Genomic DNA, 19,212 nt, shown 5'->3' with positions numbered 1-19,212 from the left:
TAATGCACATTACCTGAGAGAGAAAAATGGTACAAGCAAAGACAAGAACAAGTGAAACCACATCAAGTCTTCTTTAAATATCTAGAATTTCTCATTTGAGACTGTTGTAATAATTTCTAAGAATTGAACATTGTGACCTTATGTTTGCTAACAAAGCATGCCAGAGATGACCAGCTGTGAAGTGCTTTCACAATATTTAACTGCTGCCAGCTTACATACCAATTCACCGTCATAATTCAATACATAATATTTTAAGCAGCCAAATCACTTGTTTACAGTGGGCTGATGACATCAGATCTACATTCTCCTCCCACACATATTACATATTAGTGCTGAATGCAGTTTTTGTCACTCTAGTAGTTGTAATAAAACCTGAATTTGTGCATTAGTCTTCCAGGTTTCTGCCAAATGAACAGTCCCACTGAGGGTCATTGTGTTGCACGAGGACAGCCCTAGCAAGTACATCTAATGTTTTCAGCATAAGAATGTAAATGTTGTACTGCTAGACTTGTGCCCTTTCTAGAACTTTATGTTTATGGACAACATAAAAAGAAATTACCTTTTTGTCTACTTACAAATTCTACTCCAGGTTCATCGGCCTCACAGGAGATAGAGGATGAACTCAATGAAAAAGAAGCCCCAGCAAACCAGTGTCCTGTCTCCAGAGTTCAGAAAACTGCAGTGTCCTGTCTCCAGAGCTCAGAGAACCACAGTGTCCTGTCTCCAGGGCTCAGAGAACCACAGTGTCCTGTCTCCAGGGCTCAGAGAACCACAGTGTCCTGTCTCCAGGGCTCAGAGAACCACAGTACCACAGTGTCCTGTCTCCAGGGCTCAGAGAACCACAGTGTCCTGTCTCCAGAGCTCAGAGAACCACAGTGTCCTGTCTCCAGAGCTCAGAGAACCACAGTGTCCTGTCTCCAGAGCTCAGAGAACCACAGTGTCCTGTCTCCAGAGCTCAGCAGGAGTTAGCCCAGCACTACCAAAACTGCTGACACTCAAGGAATGTAGAATATAATGTGCATCTATATTATTTGCCGGTGGTACATACCATGCAGGGATTCATCCTTCCGTGATGGTTCCTGTGCTCACTAAGCATTTCATTATTTGGGGCCATCCCCACTGTTGTTATGCAGACGCCTGAACCCCCTCAGTGAAACCATCTCCAAGAGTGGCTACAGATACCAGCTATGGAATGGAGCAGCCATCAGCCACCTCCTACACATAGACGATATCAAGCTGTATGCCAGAAGTGAAGGAGACATCAACTCACTAACCCATCACAACAGGATACAGCGATGGTGCCATTCTTTCAAATATTAAAGACCTGCGGTGCCATCCTGACGGCAGTCACATCTCTATCGATTTTATCAGCCCCAAACTCCCCCGGGTCATGAAGGTGACCTGCTGATGTTTGCAGCTACCATGACCCCTCACTCTGCTCCATCTGCTACCACATCACACTGGCTGGATCCAAAAGATCACAAATATTCCAAGCTTAGAAATATATCATCTTATATACCCATGATTTTATGGTAAGAAAACAGGTTCTAATTTTGCTCATTTCAATTACAGAATGAGAGTTGACATTTGAAATTTTTTTCAGTAACCATAATTAACAGTGAATGTCAACAGTTGAATTAAAATTCAACTTTACAATCTGTTTTGCAATGTTGACCGACATGACATTACTTTGTTGCTAAAAATGATTGCATTTTAGTTTTGCATATTTTTATTTTTATTGCAGTTATAAAACTGTACCACCCCCACGGTGCAAAGAAACTCGGTTTCTATGAATACACCTGAACAGATTATCTGACTTACTGTTTTCCTGAAATATATGACACCAGTCATTCTCCAATAATATCTGGACAGGAAAGAGCACATGTATTGGGTGTTCCACACTGTCTGGGAAGTTCTGAACCGCCGAACCTGTTCATATGAGGATGAGTTGACTTAGTTCAAACCCCCACTGTACTCAAACTATTCAGGTGTGTCTTCTTGCTCTGGGTGTATAAATGTGTTGACAAACGTAGCTTACACTTCAGCTTTAGAAACATCTAAAGGATCAAACACTGGGTTTCACACTTGCCTCACTGTCATTAGTCTTCAACAAGCAGCGCCTTCTTCCCCTCAAACAGCCAAATGTATGTCCAGCATGTATCGGAGTCTCGCTCAACATGTAGTTAAGCATTAGGAACCATTGCTGCGGTCCTCTCACAATGACATCAGGAAAAGGTTTCATTACATATGGAGACAGACTGCATGCACAGGCAGGAACTACAAGAACAGAGATGTCCGCAGTTTCAGGAGACCTGGTGAGTCAGGGGAGTGCCATTTTACAGCTTTTGACACAGCATTTGAGTCATAGCACTTTCCTAGCCAAGCAAGATCAAAGCCCTATGAATCTGTAGCTGTTGTCTACCAGACCCTGTAACAGCACACACAACCATCGGTTCCTATTGTAGGCTGAGGAAACTATGATGGGACTGAGAGCTCCAACAAGGGCTCCAACACACATGGGAAATCCAGACTTGCTCTCAAATCCTGCAATGACTCCGGCAAGCAGTTGGAAAGATATAGGACTGTTCATAAAAAGATCCAAAAGATCATATTGACACCTCCAATTAAGCTAAAATAATGTCACACTAAGTTGTGACAAGCAGCATGGTGTCCTCAAAATGATTGGTATGTGTTTGTTTGTTTCTCTCTTTGGGCTGTGCATAAAAAATATTAAATGATGTAGAATGTGTGGAATGGTGTTTGCAGCATCTCAAGACTCTTAAAAGCTTATATAGCATTACTGCAAGAAAAGCCTTTATGTACAAACCAACAATTTGTACTAAGAATAGGTCAGTTGTTTCACTGATCTATTCATTTTATCTTGAGGAACTGCCATTCTGATCTGTTAAAAAGATGCCAAGAAATCATCAGACCCTAATCAACAACACATCACTGTATTTGGAACAAACATTCATTAGTCTATGTACCAGGGGGTGACCAGGCAGCAAACAGACATTAGGCTACCAAAGTGGAATGAGGTGCAAGGCATGGAGCATCTTGAGAGGACAGGTTCTGCACCAGGGTACTTGGAGGATGAGAGAAAATCTCAGGTGGGTAAGCACATGGGTTAAACATCATAAGTCTATAAGCTTATCAAATGTGAAATTTATGTTTTTCCATCAGAGGGCAATATCGCTAGGTTGACATGATGGGAACAGCCTTAAAATAATTTTTATTAAATTAATAAAAGTTTCTGATAGAGATAAGGTGTCCTGATGTGCTGATCCTTTTGTGGGGTTCCCCAAGGATCCTTCATTGGCCCCATTTAGTTTTCTTTATAAATGTTCCCTCAGACAAATTTGATTCTCCAATTTCATATACTTAGGAATTAAACTTTTAATACATTTAAAACCACTGTCTCCCACGCAAGACTAAAATCATACATAAACACTAGACAAAAAAAGAATGCCAACCACAGTATCTGAGGATCACACATGTTACATTGAAGGTTGGCAGTTACTTTATATGGACAAAAATATTGGAATACTGGAAATCAAGGGTTTCATTCAGTCCCATTGTCACAGTTGTAGAAAATCAAGCACCTAGCCATGCAGTCTGACTTTACAAATATTTGAGAAATAATATGTTATTCTAAAGAGCTCAGTGAATTTGAGTACAGTACTATAAAAGGATGCCACCACTGCAAAATGTCAGTTCATGAAATTATAACCCTCCTAAATATATGGGTTTCCATGGCTGAGCAGCTGCATGCAAGCCTTACATCATCAAGCACAATGCACAGTGTCAGATGGAGTGGTGTAAAGCATGCAAACACTGGACTCTGGAGCAGTGAAACCTGATTCTGAGTGACGAATCACACGCCTCGATCTGGCAGTCCTGGTGGATGAGTCCAAGTTTGGGGAATGCCAAGAGAACTTTACCTGACTGCATTGTGCCAACTCAAGTGTTGGTTGAGGAGGGTTAATGCCATGGGGTTGTTCTTCAGGGGGTGGCCTAGGCAGCTTGGTTTCACTGAAGGGAATTTGTTGCGGCAATCAATCAATCAATCAATCAAAGTTTATTTGTATAGCGCTTTTCACAACACATGTTGTCACAAAGTGCTTTACAGGATTTAAAAGGTTAACAATACTATGGGTCCAGAACCCTAATGAGCAAGCCAAAGGCGACAGTGGCGAGGAAAAACTCCCTATGATGGTGGGGAATAGGAAGAAACCTCGGGAGAACCAAGACTCAAAAGGGAACCCATCCTCCATTGGGCAGCCCGTTAACACATAAATTACACAAAATACAGACAAATACACAAGTCACACACAAATCACACAATCAGACTAAGTAAAGGTAAAAATGAAAGTTCTAGGTTATGATATTGTCACTGTAAATGTCTGTTGATGAACGCCAGGCTTTCATTCCGTGTCAGAGCAGCGATGCTGGTATTGTAGGCTCCGACTGCAATGTTACTCTCCAGGTGAACCTCGGAGAAAAGATACGAGATGTAGTAAATATGTAACAGATTAATCAAAGGCCAAACTAAACAGATGAGTCTTTAATCGAGTTTTAAACATTGAGACTGTGTCTGAGTCCCGAATAGAGGCAGGAAGATTATTCCACAATTGTGGAGCTTTAAAAGAAAAGGCTCTTCCAACTGCTGTGATCTTTTTGATCCTAGGAACAGTTAATAACCCTGCGTCCTGCGAGCGAAGTGAACGCGCTGGGTTATATTGTTCAATAAGTTCAATAAGATAGTCTGGAGCTAAGCCATGCAGCGTTTTATATGTTAATAAAAGTATTTTATAGTCAATACGGAATCTAATTGGCAGCCAGTTTAATGACGATAGTACAGGACTAATGTGATCAAACTTTTTAGTTTTTGTTAAAACTCGTGCTGCTGCGTTCTGAACCAGCTGGAGTTTGTTTATCGATTTACCAGAACATCCAGCTAGGAGACTGTTGCAATAATTTAAACGAGAGGATATGAATGCATGGATTAGTTTTTCTGCATTACTAATATTTAATATGTTTCTAATTTTGGCAATGTTGCGCAAGTGAAAGAACGCTACCCTAGTTATATTATTAATATGTGTATCGAAAGAGAGATCTGGGTCTATTGTGACGCCCAAGTTCTTTACCTCTGCGCTGGGGGTTATAGTAAAAGAATGTAGAATCAATGCTACATTGTGTATCTTGTCTCTCGCAGCCCTAGACCCAACTATTATTAATTCTGTTTTATCGGGATTTTTAGTGCTAGAAAGTTACACGCCATCCAATATTTTATCTCTTCTACACATTTCTCAATCTTACTGTTTGCGCCTAAATCATCGGGTTTTGCCGATAAATATAGCTGAGTGTCGTCTGCGTAGGAATGGAAACTGATGTCATGCTTATGCATAATCTCGCCTAAGGGTAACATGTACAGTGTGAGCGGCAACAGTTTGGGGAAGACCCTTTTCTGTTCCAGCATGATTGTGCTACAGTGCACAACACAAAATCCATAAAGACATGGTTAGATGTGTTGGATGTAGAAGAAGTCAACTGGACCACACAGAACCATCACCTCAATCCCATCAAACACCGTTGGGATGGACTAGAACAGAGACTGCAAGCCTTACCCAACATAAGTGTTTGACCTCAAAAATGGTCTTCTGGATGAATCGTCAAAACTCCCCATATACACATCTTGTAGAAAACATTCCCAGAAGAGTGGAAGCTGTTACAGCTGCAAAGGCAGAAACAACTCCATATGAATGCCTGTGGGTTTAGAATGGGAGGTCATAAACGTTTTTGTAGGAGTAATAGGCAGGCATCCCAATACCTCCACATAGTGTACTTTATTTTCCAGAGTTTGCTGCTTGCTTATCACACTCTCTCAGTCATCTTCACTCCCAGAAGCTGTGATTTCACTGGATGTGGAAAAGACTTTCAACAGGGTTGACCGGACCTCCTAATTTACACCTGTGTCTCCACTTCTGTTTGTGTTGGCTATCGTGGCTCTTTCGATTGCATCTATTCTACTGCAATTTCCAGTCATCAACTTGTTTTCAATTAATATGCCGAGCAGGGACCAAATAGAGCTTTTCGTTATATGCTGATGATCTGATATTATAAATAATCCTGATAGCATAGATGATGTTCTGGAAAAATCTGGATTATTTTTCCATATGATGATCTGGAGCTAAACTTATTTGTAGTAAAGTGAACTGCTGCTGAAAATATTCCACAAATGCTTCCCTTGTACAATCTGCGGGTGTTTTGTATTTACAGCATTAGCCAGTCACTCATCAGCAATGCAATCAATCTCAGTTTACCACCAAAAGCTTTACCTGCAAAAAATGGTCCAATTTCTCTATTTCTTTTGCTCAATCAATTCAATCAGTCAGCATCAATATAAATCCCAAATGTCTTGTTCTTTTCAAAATATTTTATTAACCAATGCATTCTTTACTATGGTAGATAAGATTAATTTGATCAGAAAGAATCCCTAGGGCTAAAAAGAACTTTCTACTATAGATTACTTACTTACTATACTTACTGTAGATTAATATTCCTGTGCTAAATGGAAGCAAATTCATGCCAGACATCATCTCTCCTAGAATTGATATACTCACAGGCTCAAATATGTATCTCTTTTTATCTGCATTAAAATGTGGACATAGTTCCCCTAATATTTTAAACAATAAGTCATTATATGAACCTTTACTCCCAAAACAACAACCCCTATTTGCTTACTCTCTCCAGAACTGTGGCTTAAGGGTTTGATCGGGCATTTCTCACTTCAGGGATATTTTTGTTGGGGGGGACTTTTCATATTCACCTGTCCCATAATGATTTATTTCACTATATTTAAGTTTGTAGCTTTGTGAAATGTCACTGCTCAGCCTTTCCTCATTTACCCCCTTGAGATTTATTGGATGATGGTATCTTGTGGATGCCATGTAGCTTCAAAGGATTTCTCTCTAAACTACACAAACATATACTAGTGCATACAGAGAGTGCCACCTCCAAAACTAGGTCTTTGTGGGGAAAAGGAGATGGGAATTGTGTTTCAAGATCCCTGGTGAGCCTTTGAATTATCTGTCATGTTGTGCGCAACTCGGTCTCAAACAATTTAAGGTTTGGAATCGAATGCATTTGTGTACAGAAAGAATGTCTATATACTTCCCTGGTGTGCTGTAGATCCTATAATGTGATAGATGCCCCGTAGCTTTAGCTGAGCTCACTCACATGCTCTGGTCCTGCCTGCAACTTAAAACCCTTTGGATGTTTTTAAACCAATGACAGAAACCTTAAACATTCATGTAACCCTCTGTTCCTTAATTTCTTGATTTGGTGTCCAAAGAATACTCACTTCATAACAGGAACCACAGCCTCTTCACAGGGGTCGTCAGGTTAGCATCTTCCATCATAAACGTTTTACTGAATTAAGTCCCCAATGCCTACAGAAAGCTCAACACTGAGGTCTGGCATTCCAACCCGACCCCAATCCAAACTCACATATTAAACCAACTTAAATGTAAACACACACCGGCCTCCCTGGTGACTAAGGCCATACCCAACCCCAATGACACTGTTAATGCATGCTCAGTGCCACCAGTTCCATGTGGGCACATGTTGACTTAATCTCTCTATATTTACCATCTCTGCTGCCCCCACAGACAGTCACTTCCTAACATGTAAAATCTGTATGGTCCTCCCCAGCAACTAAGGCTGTAGCTACAGTCACTAGCACTGTTAATGCAACTATCTGCTTACTTTCAGAGTACTTCACCATATCTGGCCTCAACATAAAGCATTTCTGGACTTGTTTTTTTCCGCTACATCTGCTATCAATTTCCAAACTCAGTCTTCAACCCCTCTAGTGATTATATCCTGCACACTCTGCCCCTCACACTCAAACTTAATCACTCTATTCTCATCACTACTAGGCAAAGAATTAACCTCTATATGCGTATGAGCTAAGCACCTGATTGGGTCTCCATGTGCATTAGCCCTGTGACGAACCTTACATGCTGATAAAATATGCTTCAGTGACTCAACCCTGCACATAATTTACAACTCTGAGTTGTAAGGATGTCATAAGTTGCTCCAAGCAAACATTTAATACAACTCATCTATTAACACAACTCATATCCATTGCCCAAAACTTTCACCAGGTCTCTCCACTTATCAAAATGTTCCACATGAAGCCACTTCCCTGCAAAGTCATCAGTTCAGGTCATTAAATGTCTGTTCTCTGATGATATGGCATGATGAACAGGTCCCCAGGAACCCCAGGAACCCCCCCCCACCCCCAACTCCCACGTCTCCCTTCTCTGACGTCCTCTTAGCCAACTGCTCCACCACCTGTGGGTCCTACTTCCTCCCTGCTTCTGTGCCCAGTACAGCTGCTTGCGTCCCGATGTCCTAACACCCTAATAAAATCATCTCACTTCTTGCCTTGGCGCATTTAAACTCCTCGACTAAGCGTGTCAGTGGTAGCTCCAGTACACCATGCATCCCTGCTGAGACAAGACGTCACCCCCATCCCCTTATAGCCTTATTCATAATCCTCCCCAGCCTCTCTACTTCAGTGACTCCAACCTCATAAACCGTCAGTGCACATATAAGACAGGAAGCCAAACTGTGGAGACCACAGCTTCAATTCACCTGGCAAAAACGACTTCAGTGCTATTAACAACCACTGATAACTATTACAACAACTAATAACTATTAATAACCACTATTTTTCAGCCTCATAACTTCTTGTTTTAATGTTTAATGCTGCACTATAGCATCTACCTAAACTCTTAGTAAAATGTTTTATAGTTCTTTGATAGTTTGAAAGCAATTAATCTTACAGTGGATATCTCCTCTTCCTCCTTCAGATTTCTTCCAGTTGCTTGTGTTAATGTCTTTTCTCAGACTAGAAAAAAGCCATCATGCTGAGAGGTTATACTCACAAATGTTACAAAATCTGGTAACCTTTTCTTTCCTCTTTTGACTGGTTATAACTTATACCCATAAAGACAGAACTGCTCATTAAAAAAAAAACCTTCTCATGTTTCTCATTTAATTATGCGACTAAATCCCACACCGTGTGCCCATCACAATTGGCAGTGGTTTTAATATTTAATAGTTAATTTTATTTGATTCAGCTTTAACTGATTATTCTCATTCCATCTCTTATTAGGAGATCCCCCCCCCCCCCCCCCACATATACTCACACTGTATATAGACCACCCTACCAATAATGTGAAACATTTTCAATTTATAAGGAGGTGCCTTTGGTACTTCCAGTTCACGACCTACACAACACTCTTTGTAAGAGTAACCTGCTGCTGGACAACTCCTAAAACCCAGAGGAACCCATGAGGTGAGCAGGAGTAGGTCATGTTCATGTAGTTCTGTTCGGTTTTTAGTTATGTGGTAAATGTTGTTCATTCCTTTCTGACTAGAGATTTGGTGTAGTGCACTCCTTAGACTAGAGATTTGGTGTAGTGCACTTCTCCACAGTCTTTCCACTCTTGATTGACCATCCTTCAGTTTTATAGCTTTAAACATAGAACATTGACCTAACTTGTTCATTTTGTTAAAGGACGTATTACTGCAAAGAGCTGCCCTTTTAAGTATTACTGTGAAGAGATACTTGATAAAGAAAGACACTGTACGTATGCCCATAGCGTCAAATAAATTAGTGAAGTTGTTTCTTCTGTAGAATGGTGATTTCTTCTGTAAATCTTTCTACACAAGATGGCCTCACCTGAACATGGTCATGTAAACATGGTCTCACCTGCAAAGGAAGACAAGGAGATGTCTTCAGATGCTGGTCCAGTTCAATCTGGGGCTAACGCAACGTTTCGCCGGTTTGATCCATCCTTACTGAGCTCGGCTGGGTCTAGGAATGAGGCTCGGTTAAAAGTGTGCTGCACGAGAATCCAGATGGAGGTGCAGGAGAAAGCACTTGAGCGACAAGCAAACATTCGCTTGAACGTCACTTTCTGGAATGTGGAACTGGAAGTGGGAAGGAGGTTGATCTGCGCGAGCTCGAATTGAAGGTGGAGGAGTATGTCGCAGCTCCAGTGCTGCACGATACCCTTGCAGTCCGTTCCGTCTCCACCAGAGACACCTGTCAAGACTCTTGTCAAGACCCAACATTTTGCAGTTAGGTGAGAGTCATTCAACCTCTCTAGCCATTTTTGATGCAATAAAATTTCTCATTAGTGTCTCAATTTAGAGAAACTTAAGTAGACACCAATTTTGGGATATTTGGACTTGTATGTGTGTCATTAAATTGGCCTAGAGAAATGTGGACTTTATTGCTTCAACATCCACTTTAATTTGTAGGTCACTAAACATTTAGATAGGCTCATGGTAATTCCTAAATTGATTATGTGTAAACCTTGCAATACCGGCGTTCCAATATCTGGCTGTTTGAGAGCTCACTAACTAGCATGGGGTCCCAAAAAGAAACTTAAATGATCAAAATGTTCAAAACCTGAATATTGTGAAGAGCAAAAGCTTTCGCATGGCCTCAAAGTCGCATGCTGATCCCATTTGAACAGAGTGCATAGGAGCAATGTCACTTTCAGACCTGATCTGTGAGTCAAAGTGAATGTGAATGCTGACCGCCATGGCTGATTTAATGAGATATCGATCTTGATATTGACAATGTGATGTTGACATGTATGATATCTTGATTTAAAATACAATCAATATATCCAATCTCCAATCTGGTTTATATCCAAACAGATTATTTTTTATTTGACTGAAAATATATCAAATGGTATTATCATTCCAGTTTGGCCGCGAACCTTCACATTTTGCAGTCTTCACATTTCGCACGCCTAGTCGGAGATATGACTCATCTCTGGCAGGTGGAATAAAGGCCCAGGAGAGAAACCTCTCTGCTGATGCCAGTAAGACGAGGACCTGGACCATCTGAAAGGAACACACACACAGACATCTCACTCTAGGGACTTTCAGGGGAGCTGAATGCTCAAAACCACGCATTCTGCATGTAAAGAGGATGTGAAAATTCAATCCAGTTCAGTTGCTCTTGTTCTTTCTGCAGAGGATCTTTTTTTCTGTATTATTGAATTTAACGAAGGGATTACAACTGTTCTTGGCCCCGTTGCAAAATCCATTTGAATCCTATATACAATTAATGACCGAGCTATTAGAATTCTCATTGGAGGATTGTGCAGCTACCTTGTGAGGTGAGCTGATAATGCTTCAAATTAGGAGGAAGAAGAAGGAGACTTAGAGCGATGTCAGGTTACAACCCAGGCATAGAGGCACGGCATTGTCAGGAAGAGGCAAAACAGATAAAAATGACTGACAGCAAAATGTATCAAAACACTAATTTATTCAGCTGAAGCTACAGAGGGCTAGTGATATCTGCCATATTACTGAAGCAATAACAGACCCAGTTAATGTATTCCCTTCCAGGCTCGGCCTGGGGACACTGTTTTCATGTCACCAGCCAAGAGCTGTTGGTGCCACTGTGATTCTCTCTGTGCACGAGCGGTTTGTCTGGTGAGGAGAGAAAGACACAGACACAGGCCTGTCTCACCGTGCTTCCGTACGGACATATTCCCTGGCCCAATATCTATCAATATAGATCTCTGCAGCTTGACGATGTGTTAAACCATGCAGCACTTGTGTGGACTCAACCTATTTTTCCACCCCCCCCCCCCTCCCCTCCCCCGAGAGACCTGTCTCTCCTTGATGATTGAACAGTCGTTTGTACAAGAGGGGAGCAGATCATTAAGCTACCACCTCCCCAGGGCCCATGTGAGACTCACACCTACTCTGCATCCTCTCTACGGTAGGCATCACCCTTCGCTGGTTTTTGTTTTGTGTTATTTTGCTCTGCACGGGTCTATTTATGAGACTCCATCACTTCGTACCTGCTCAGTGAGCAGAGGAAAACTGATGATTAACCGATTCTGCTAAAGTTCCTGTCCACAGGTTTGTGCTTCTCCTGGTTTAAATATCAAGAGGATGGTAATTAGGACTGGAACAAGGTGTGTTATAGCAAGAGACACAATTAATATGTGCAGTCCACCAGGAATGAATGTAAGAAACAGATGTCTAAACCAATGTCTAAGAACAGGTGATATGGTGGAAAATATAAAAGATTATTAAAATATATAAAACCACAATAATCAAATACACTGATACAGATACAGTACAGTATGTATTGCAGTATGTGTCATAATGCTTTAGTTTATCTGAGGTCTTTGAATAAAATGAAAAGAAAATGCACCTGTTAACAGAACCAAAGTATTTAAGAAGGACAAGGAAGAAAACTCCAACAATAGAATCTGCAAACCTTCAACCAGATGTTTTTTGCACGGTTTATACACAGTTATAGCTACACTAGCTATTGCAGCAAATTGCAGTAAATTGATCTTAACCTCTTTTAATGATGAACTCAGTTGTTCAGTATTCTAGGAGTACTGAGGACCCTTTCAGTATATGCAGAAGAATGTGATATGATGTCATTTACTGCAATAGCACATTGTCTCAAAATATGTTATCCACACTGTCCATGTGGACACATACTGATACTAATACAGTTCCTCCTGTTGTAAGACAGAATATCCAGTCTTTTACCTTTTTGTTCTTACTGTATTATCATCAGTAAGAAAGAATATCTAATCTTTTGTCTTTTTATTATATACTGAACCATATTTGGGAAGCGTCTCAAAGTTTGTTTGTATTTGTCTAAATGATCACCCAAGAACTGGGCCTCTAATTCTAGCCTGCTGTCTCCACACACCCTAAAACCACACCCCTTACAGAAAGACATCACATCCACCCACACCATCCCTTCACATCCACCCACACAATCACCTCACATCCACCCACACCATCTCATCATATCCTCACATCCACCCACACCATCTGCTCACATCCACCCACACCATCTGCTCACATCCACCCACGCCATCTCATCATATCCTCACATCCACCCACACCATCTGCTCACATCCACCCACACCATCCCTTCACATCCACCTACACCATCACCTCACATCCACCCACACCATCTCATCATATCCTCACATCCACCCACACCATCTGCTCACATCCACCCACGCCATCTGCTCACATCCACCCACACCATCACCTCACATCCACCCACACCATCACCTCACATTCATCCACACCATCTCATCATATCCTCACATCCACCCACACCATCTGCTCACATCCACCCACGCCATCTCATCATATCCTCACATCCACCCACACCATCACCTCACATCCACCCACGCCATCTGCTCACATCCACCCACACCATCTCCTCACATTCACCCATTCACTGCATGACTCCCTTTCAGTCACTTCAACCACCCTCTCCTGTTCATTCACTTGCCTGTCTACCCATCATCCCACACCGCCATGGACTGGGAGGGCTTCTCCCTTCTGTACTGGTTTCAAATTATTCAGTCAAACACACAATAAAGCTCTAGAAAACACTCTGAAAAGCAGACGTTTTGAGCCTAATTAAAAATCACAGCCATGGTGGCAGTAAATCCTAGACATACCTGACATCATTCCCACGTTTTAAAGGAAAAAGGTGGCAGCACTGGCTCTATCACTCTTCCTGTACGGCTGTGGGAAACCCACAGATACCTGCATGACACCTAAGCAGGATTTGCAAGGTTTTCTCTCATGATTACTAAGCAATCTCCATACTTTCCATAATTTATAAAAACGTCTCACATGATGGCTATGAGCTTGATTTCTTGCTGATATGAAAATTGTGCCAAGATGTCATAATTTTAGTGATTTGTTTTATGAGATGTGGTAGGGTGATTCTTAAACGCCAGCCTTTTATACTTATGGTGATATCTAAACAGACTGGGAAAGAGGTGTGATATTATTCTTCTAGAAGTACACACACAATGATGAGAGAGATGTAGGAAAAAGCACTAAAGAACATGGAGATGGTGGACAACTGCACCTGATCATATATTCCCAATAATCTGATATTTTATTCTCAACAATCTAATAATCTATTCCCAATAAATAATATGTTTGAATCTGGTAAGGACATTCCATAATGCACTAGACAGTAACAGCTCATGTAGAATAAACAGTTTTCTTTGTTTGAGAGTATTCCTGTGAAGCTCATTCTGGGTGTGAAAACAGCACCAAAGAACTTTGGTGATGCTGGGAGCGATAATGAGTTATATTTTAAGAACATAAGTCGTTCATGAATATTAACAACCACTACCACACAGCCACTAAAATATAGACTGTTATTTGCTTATTAATCTTACAGAAACACCAGTGTATCTTCACTACACGACCATATTTAATACATTATAAATATATTAATACAAACACCATATATATAGTGTATATGAATCAATTGCAAACCAATATACGTACGCATACACATTTGATGATACATCAAATATGCGCACACACTTTCAAATTAGCAATGTAGATGAATTTGTGGGCTGCTGAGAAAACACATTTGTTATGATCTCATGCACTTATCAAATCATATATTCATAGTCATATTCAAATACCGCCATCCTCATCAGTCAGGCATGGGGACACTAAAATTACACTGTAATGTAAACGAATGCCTGTCCTATATAGATGCATACATCCCAGACTCATCACTCAGGAGAAATGAAACAATCTGCAGCCATTTTATTAAACGCAATCTGTCAACAATGGCAACTTTTATGCTGGCTCAATAAGCAAGAAATTCTTAATGTTATTTTTAAAAGATCATTACAGGAGTTGATATGAATCAAAAATGGAAAACCCAGTAAGTGAAGGAGAAATATGATGGGCCAAAGACCACAGAACCACAGATCAGGTTAGTGTGAGCTAGGGTTGTGCCGATGGACGATGATATAGTCATTTATGACCCACCATAGTGATGGATGGTAACCATTGCGATGCCACGCCCACTTTTTGGTTTTTCCACAAACATGTACTGACCTTCTGTAGGTCTCCTTCACCTAAAACTTTAGCAGGGATTGTATGGAAAATGATCAAATCAGGCATATAACTTAAAATACCCTACTGCTACTGTAACGTCGGGGTGCAGCATGAAGGACGAGACACGGATCCTTGCTTTTGCAGCTAACGTCACTGCTTTATTCAACAGAAGCACAAGACAGCGCACACAGAAACACCTATACATACACGTAACGTGGAGAATCAGACAACGACAAGCACAAGACACTGCGCGAACGCACATTAAATAGACAGACAACATGAGCCCCGAGTGATTACGAGACGATCCACAGGTGGGACGGATGAACACACACAAACAAACCACACCCACGAGAATCCACTGACGCAGATGGCAAGACGCAGACGACGTAAACACATGCCCACAGGGAAGGGTCCGGAGCTGTTCCGTGACAGAACCCGCCACCAGGGGCACGCTACTCCCGGAGCGTCCGGCGCAGCTGAAATGCCCCGAACCTACACCAATGGGCAGGTCCGGAGCCGCTGGGTCTACGAGCCTCCGAGAGCAGTCACCCCCGACGGCAGGACCGCCACGAACCCCTTAAAACACCCTCCCTGGGAAGACCGGGGAAAACACGTTAGACACACCGAACGGGACGTTCACAAACACACAAACGGGTACGTTAACACAGATAGGCACAAACGGGAAAAGGGGATTTGGTAAACAGGCGGGAATACAGACGAATACAGGGACAGACACACACGTAACAGGCGCCAGACTATGCGCCAAAAGAAGAGCGATTAGGAGAGAGAGATCCGGAGCCTCTGGAGCCGCTGGAGCGGCGGTGGGCAGTCGGGTACCGCTCGGCTGGTGAACGCGCCCGGTGCAGCGCGGCTGGTAAAGGCGCCCGGTGCAGCGCGGCTGGTAAAGGCGCCCGGTGCAGCGCTGCTGATGGACGAGCCTGGTGAGCCGTAGGGATCTCCCTCCTCGCTCCGCGACCGCGCTCTGGAGCGGGCGGTGTGGGCTTCTTCTCCGACCTCCATCTCCTCTTCCTCCTCGCTGCCCAAGCTCCAGACCATCGGAGAGCCTGGACTCTCACCCCGAGAGCAGTCCATGGCGCTCCCCGCGGATGGGTCAGGGGACGCGCTCACCGCCGTGCTGGTTCTCCCCCTCACGGTCTTTACGGAGCGCTCTGACGCCACCGGGCTACCCTCATCCTCCGTATACGGGTCGCTGTCCGTGCCCTCGGACACGCCCGAGTACACGGACGGAGGGTAGTCTTCCTCGCCTTCTCCGTAGTAGACGGTAGGAGCGGAATATAAGGAGGGTGGATAGTCCCCTTCGCCCTCACTAAGGTCCTCTGCAGAAGCAGAGCCAACGAAGGGAGGGTAGTCCAGCCCCTCCTCCTCGTCGCCTTTCCCATAGTCCACCGTGGGGGCGGAGCAGACCGAGGGAGCCGGGTCCACTCCTCCGCAGTAGTCCACGGTGGACGCTTCGCCCACCGACGGAGGGTAGCCCTCCTCCTCGTCCGAGTCCTCTGCCTCGGAATCCCCCTCTCCAAACTCGTTCTCTGGGATCTTCTCCACACCGCTGAGCGCAAAGGAGCTCACCCGCAGGGGTGAAAACTCCCTGGATGAAGGGGGGTGGTACGTCTCCCAAAGTCGGCTTGTCGTTCTGTAACGTCGGGGTGCAGCATGAAGGACGAGACACGGATCCTTGCTTTTGCAGCTAACGTCACTGCTTTATTCAACAGAAGCGCAAGACAGCGCACACAGAAACACCTATACATACACGTAACGTGGAGAATCAGACAACGACAAGCACAAGACACTGCGCGAACGCACATTAAATAGACAGACAACATGAGCCCCGAGTGATTACGAGACGATCCACAGGTGGGACGGATGAACACACACAAACAAACCACACCCACGAGAATCCACTGACGCAGACGGCAAGACGCAGACGACGTAAACACACGCCCACAGGGAAGGGTCCGGAGCTGTTCCGTGACAGCTACAAGTATGCCTAATTATTTATTTATTATTATTCTATTATTATTATTATTATTATTATTATTATTATTAGGATATTATTATTTATATCTAGGTTATAACTTGTCTTTTTAAACATTTCATGTTATTCACGCAAATAGAATAAGCCTGCTCGTTGTGCGTCGGAAAACTGGTTCATTGTCAACCGAAGTATGACGTTCAACTTCAGCGAAAGCATTAATTTTGCAGTGCAAAAGCTATAAAATAAAATTGTTTATTAAAAGTTGAACAAAACGAAGCGACAGAGCTTATGAATGGCTATGACATTTATCTTTTTTTGAAAAAGCTTTAAAATAAACCATGGATTTCACCATGATATCACAGCAGAACAACAAACGAAGGAAAGAATAATGAATGAAAATATAATAAGAGCAAGAAAAATATAAAACAAACAGAAAGCATGACTTCCCGAAACGCGCTAAACTGTAATAACTTAAAATGTTAAAAGGGCCGACATTGTGTAGCCTATTCCAACACGTTTACATGTCAATGTTTGTGGCCCAAAAAACCAACATGTTGACCTTCTCTGGCTTTAATAAGCATTACCCACGGTGCTGAAAGCTCTTTCTGAGGGCGTGCTGGTAGCCCATATGCATTTCTGTGCGATTTGTTGCCATTAGCGGAAACCTGCTCTTGTTATTTTTCCACCATATCAGTGGATCCTCTTCCCCGTTGATAGCACTTTGTTCATGACCCACCCACCACACTCCCAAACACCCCAACGATATCAACGTACATTGCGATGTTTCACTGTAGGCCTAAACTTAGTCATCTGCCAATTAAGGAAACATCGCCCAACCCTAGTGTGAGCCCTTCACGTGATTAAAATCAGGTTAGCTAGACCCAGATTACACACACCCAATGTTCTAGAGTTTTCTCTACATTAACAATTAAAACTATTTTGTTCAAATGCAAATATCTACGTAGTCTCACATGTGATTTCTCTAATTCTGACAACCCAGAGAGCAGGAACAGTTTATCTGCCTTCTAGTGAGTGAATTTAAAAGAGACAAAATATAATGCTGCTATGGATGTGCGAGCAACAGTGATTTGCTTAATAATCCATTATTTAAAAAATAACAAACGTGTTTCCAGTTTGTCTGTGTAGTGAAAGTCAGGGTCAGGTAAGGAGAAAGGGCATCAGGAACCTGACAGGAACATAAAGAGACAACACCAGAACACGTACAGCATGCTCCATCACTACACTCATTAAGTTAATTACTCTGTGGCTTCAGTACATTCAACTCATGAAAAAGCTGAGCAGCTGAATTTGTCGTTAGCCTGCTGAGTTTTAAGGTGGACTGCTGGGTTTTAATGTGGACTGGAAAAGAAGCCAGCATCAAATGTCCATAGATTTCCTTTCAGCTAAAAAGCAGAATCATCAGACTATATTATCCTGAGGGTTTTGAGCAGAGGACAAGGGAAGAGAGAGTCATAGTACAGGCAGTCCCTCTGTCTCCTTACGTAGGACCTGGTGTGTGTGATGTGTAGAAGGTAGACGAGTTCAGTTCAGCTGAAAAACAATCAGGTAATAACCAAAACAATAAATATCACCTCACTGAAAGAGACAATGTATAAGAATGAATGGAAAAAAACATTTCAGTTTTCATCTTTTAAAATTTTTATTTGTTATATGCATGCATGATATCTGAAAAAAAATCTATCTATCTATCTATCTATCTATCTATCTATCTATCTATCTATCTATCTATCTATCTATCTATCTATCTATCTATCTATCTATCTATCTATCTATCTATCTATCTATCTATCTATTACATCTCTCTCTCGATATATATATATATGAGGTCCAAATCTTTGTCCAAAACATCTTTACATTCTTTATTACAATACCACTGGAATCTTATATACAGATAATTATCACAGTGGGTCACATGGAGTGCTGACCTGTGACACACTACCTTATGATGTTTACAAAACAGCCGATGCTCACGGCTGTGTCTAGATCCTCATGCAGCCAGCTTTCTGTCCAACACAGAGAGCACAACAACAACAGAGGTTCAGCTGAGTCTGTTAACTCACACTTCATGGATTATTAAAGCCATACATAAATATTTACTATTCACGCATGAGTGGAACAGGAAGCCGGTGAGTTTAAACACAGCTCGAGTACTACACCGTCTGCAGACACGCTTGAGGCACACATCTTACAAATCTGTTCTCTTATTTTTTCTTCATTGATTTTAATTATTT

The 19,212-nt window shown here is 42.2% G+C and overlaps 1 protein-coding gene across 12 annotated transcripts in view; it reads right to left on the bottom strand.

Moving 5' to 3' along the window:
- Positions 1-19,212, bottom strand: part of mgat4c (mgat4 family member C) — a 121,505-nt gene that overhangs the window by 85,372 nt on the left and 16,921 nt on the right. For 2 of the 12 annotated variants that reach the window (XR_013122818.1, XR_013122830.1), the window contains exons 2-4: positions 9,785-10,932; positions 8,853-8,917; positions 3,432-7,451 (exon numbers count right to left, since the gene is read on the bottom strand). The exons of 3 other annotated variants lie outside the window; for them this stretch is intronic. The gene's annotated coding sequence lies outside the window, so the exon portion shown is untranslated. Of the gene's footprint in view, positions 1-3,431; positions 7,452-8,852; positions 8,918-9,784; positions 10,933-19,212 lie in introns of those variants that run through there. 7 more of the 12 variants (XR_013122825.1, XR_013122820.1, XR_013122823.1 and 4 more) reach the window with 7 other exon arrangements.

The sequence above is a fragment of the Brachyhypopomus gauderio genome, chromosome 2 (assembly GCF_052324685.1).
Source record: "Brachyhypopomus gauderio isolate BG-103 chromosome 2, BGAUD_0.2, whole genome shotgun sequence".
Lineage (NCBI taxonomy): Eukaryota > Metazoa > Chordata > Actinopteri > Gymnotiformes > Hypopomidae > Brachyhypopomus > Brachyhypopomus gauderio.
Note: the sequence above shows the minus strand (reverse complement) of the source record. Positions and strands in the feature narration are given on the sequence as shown.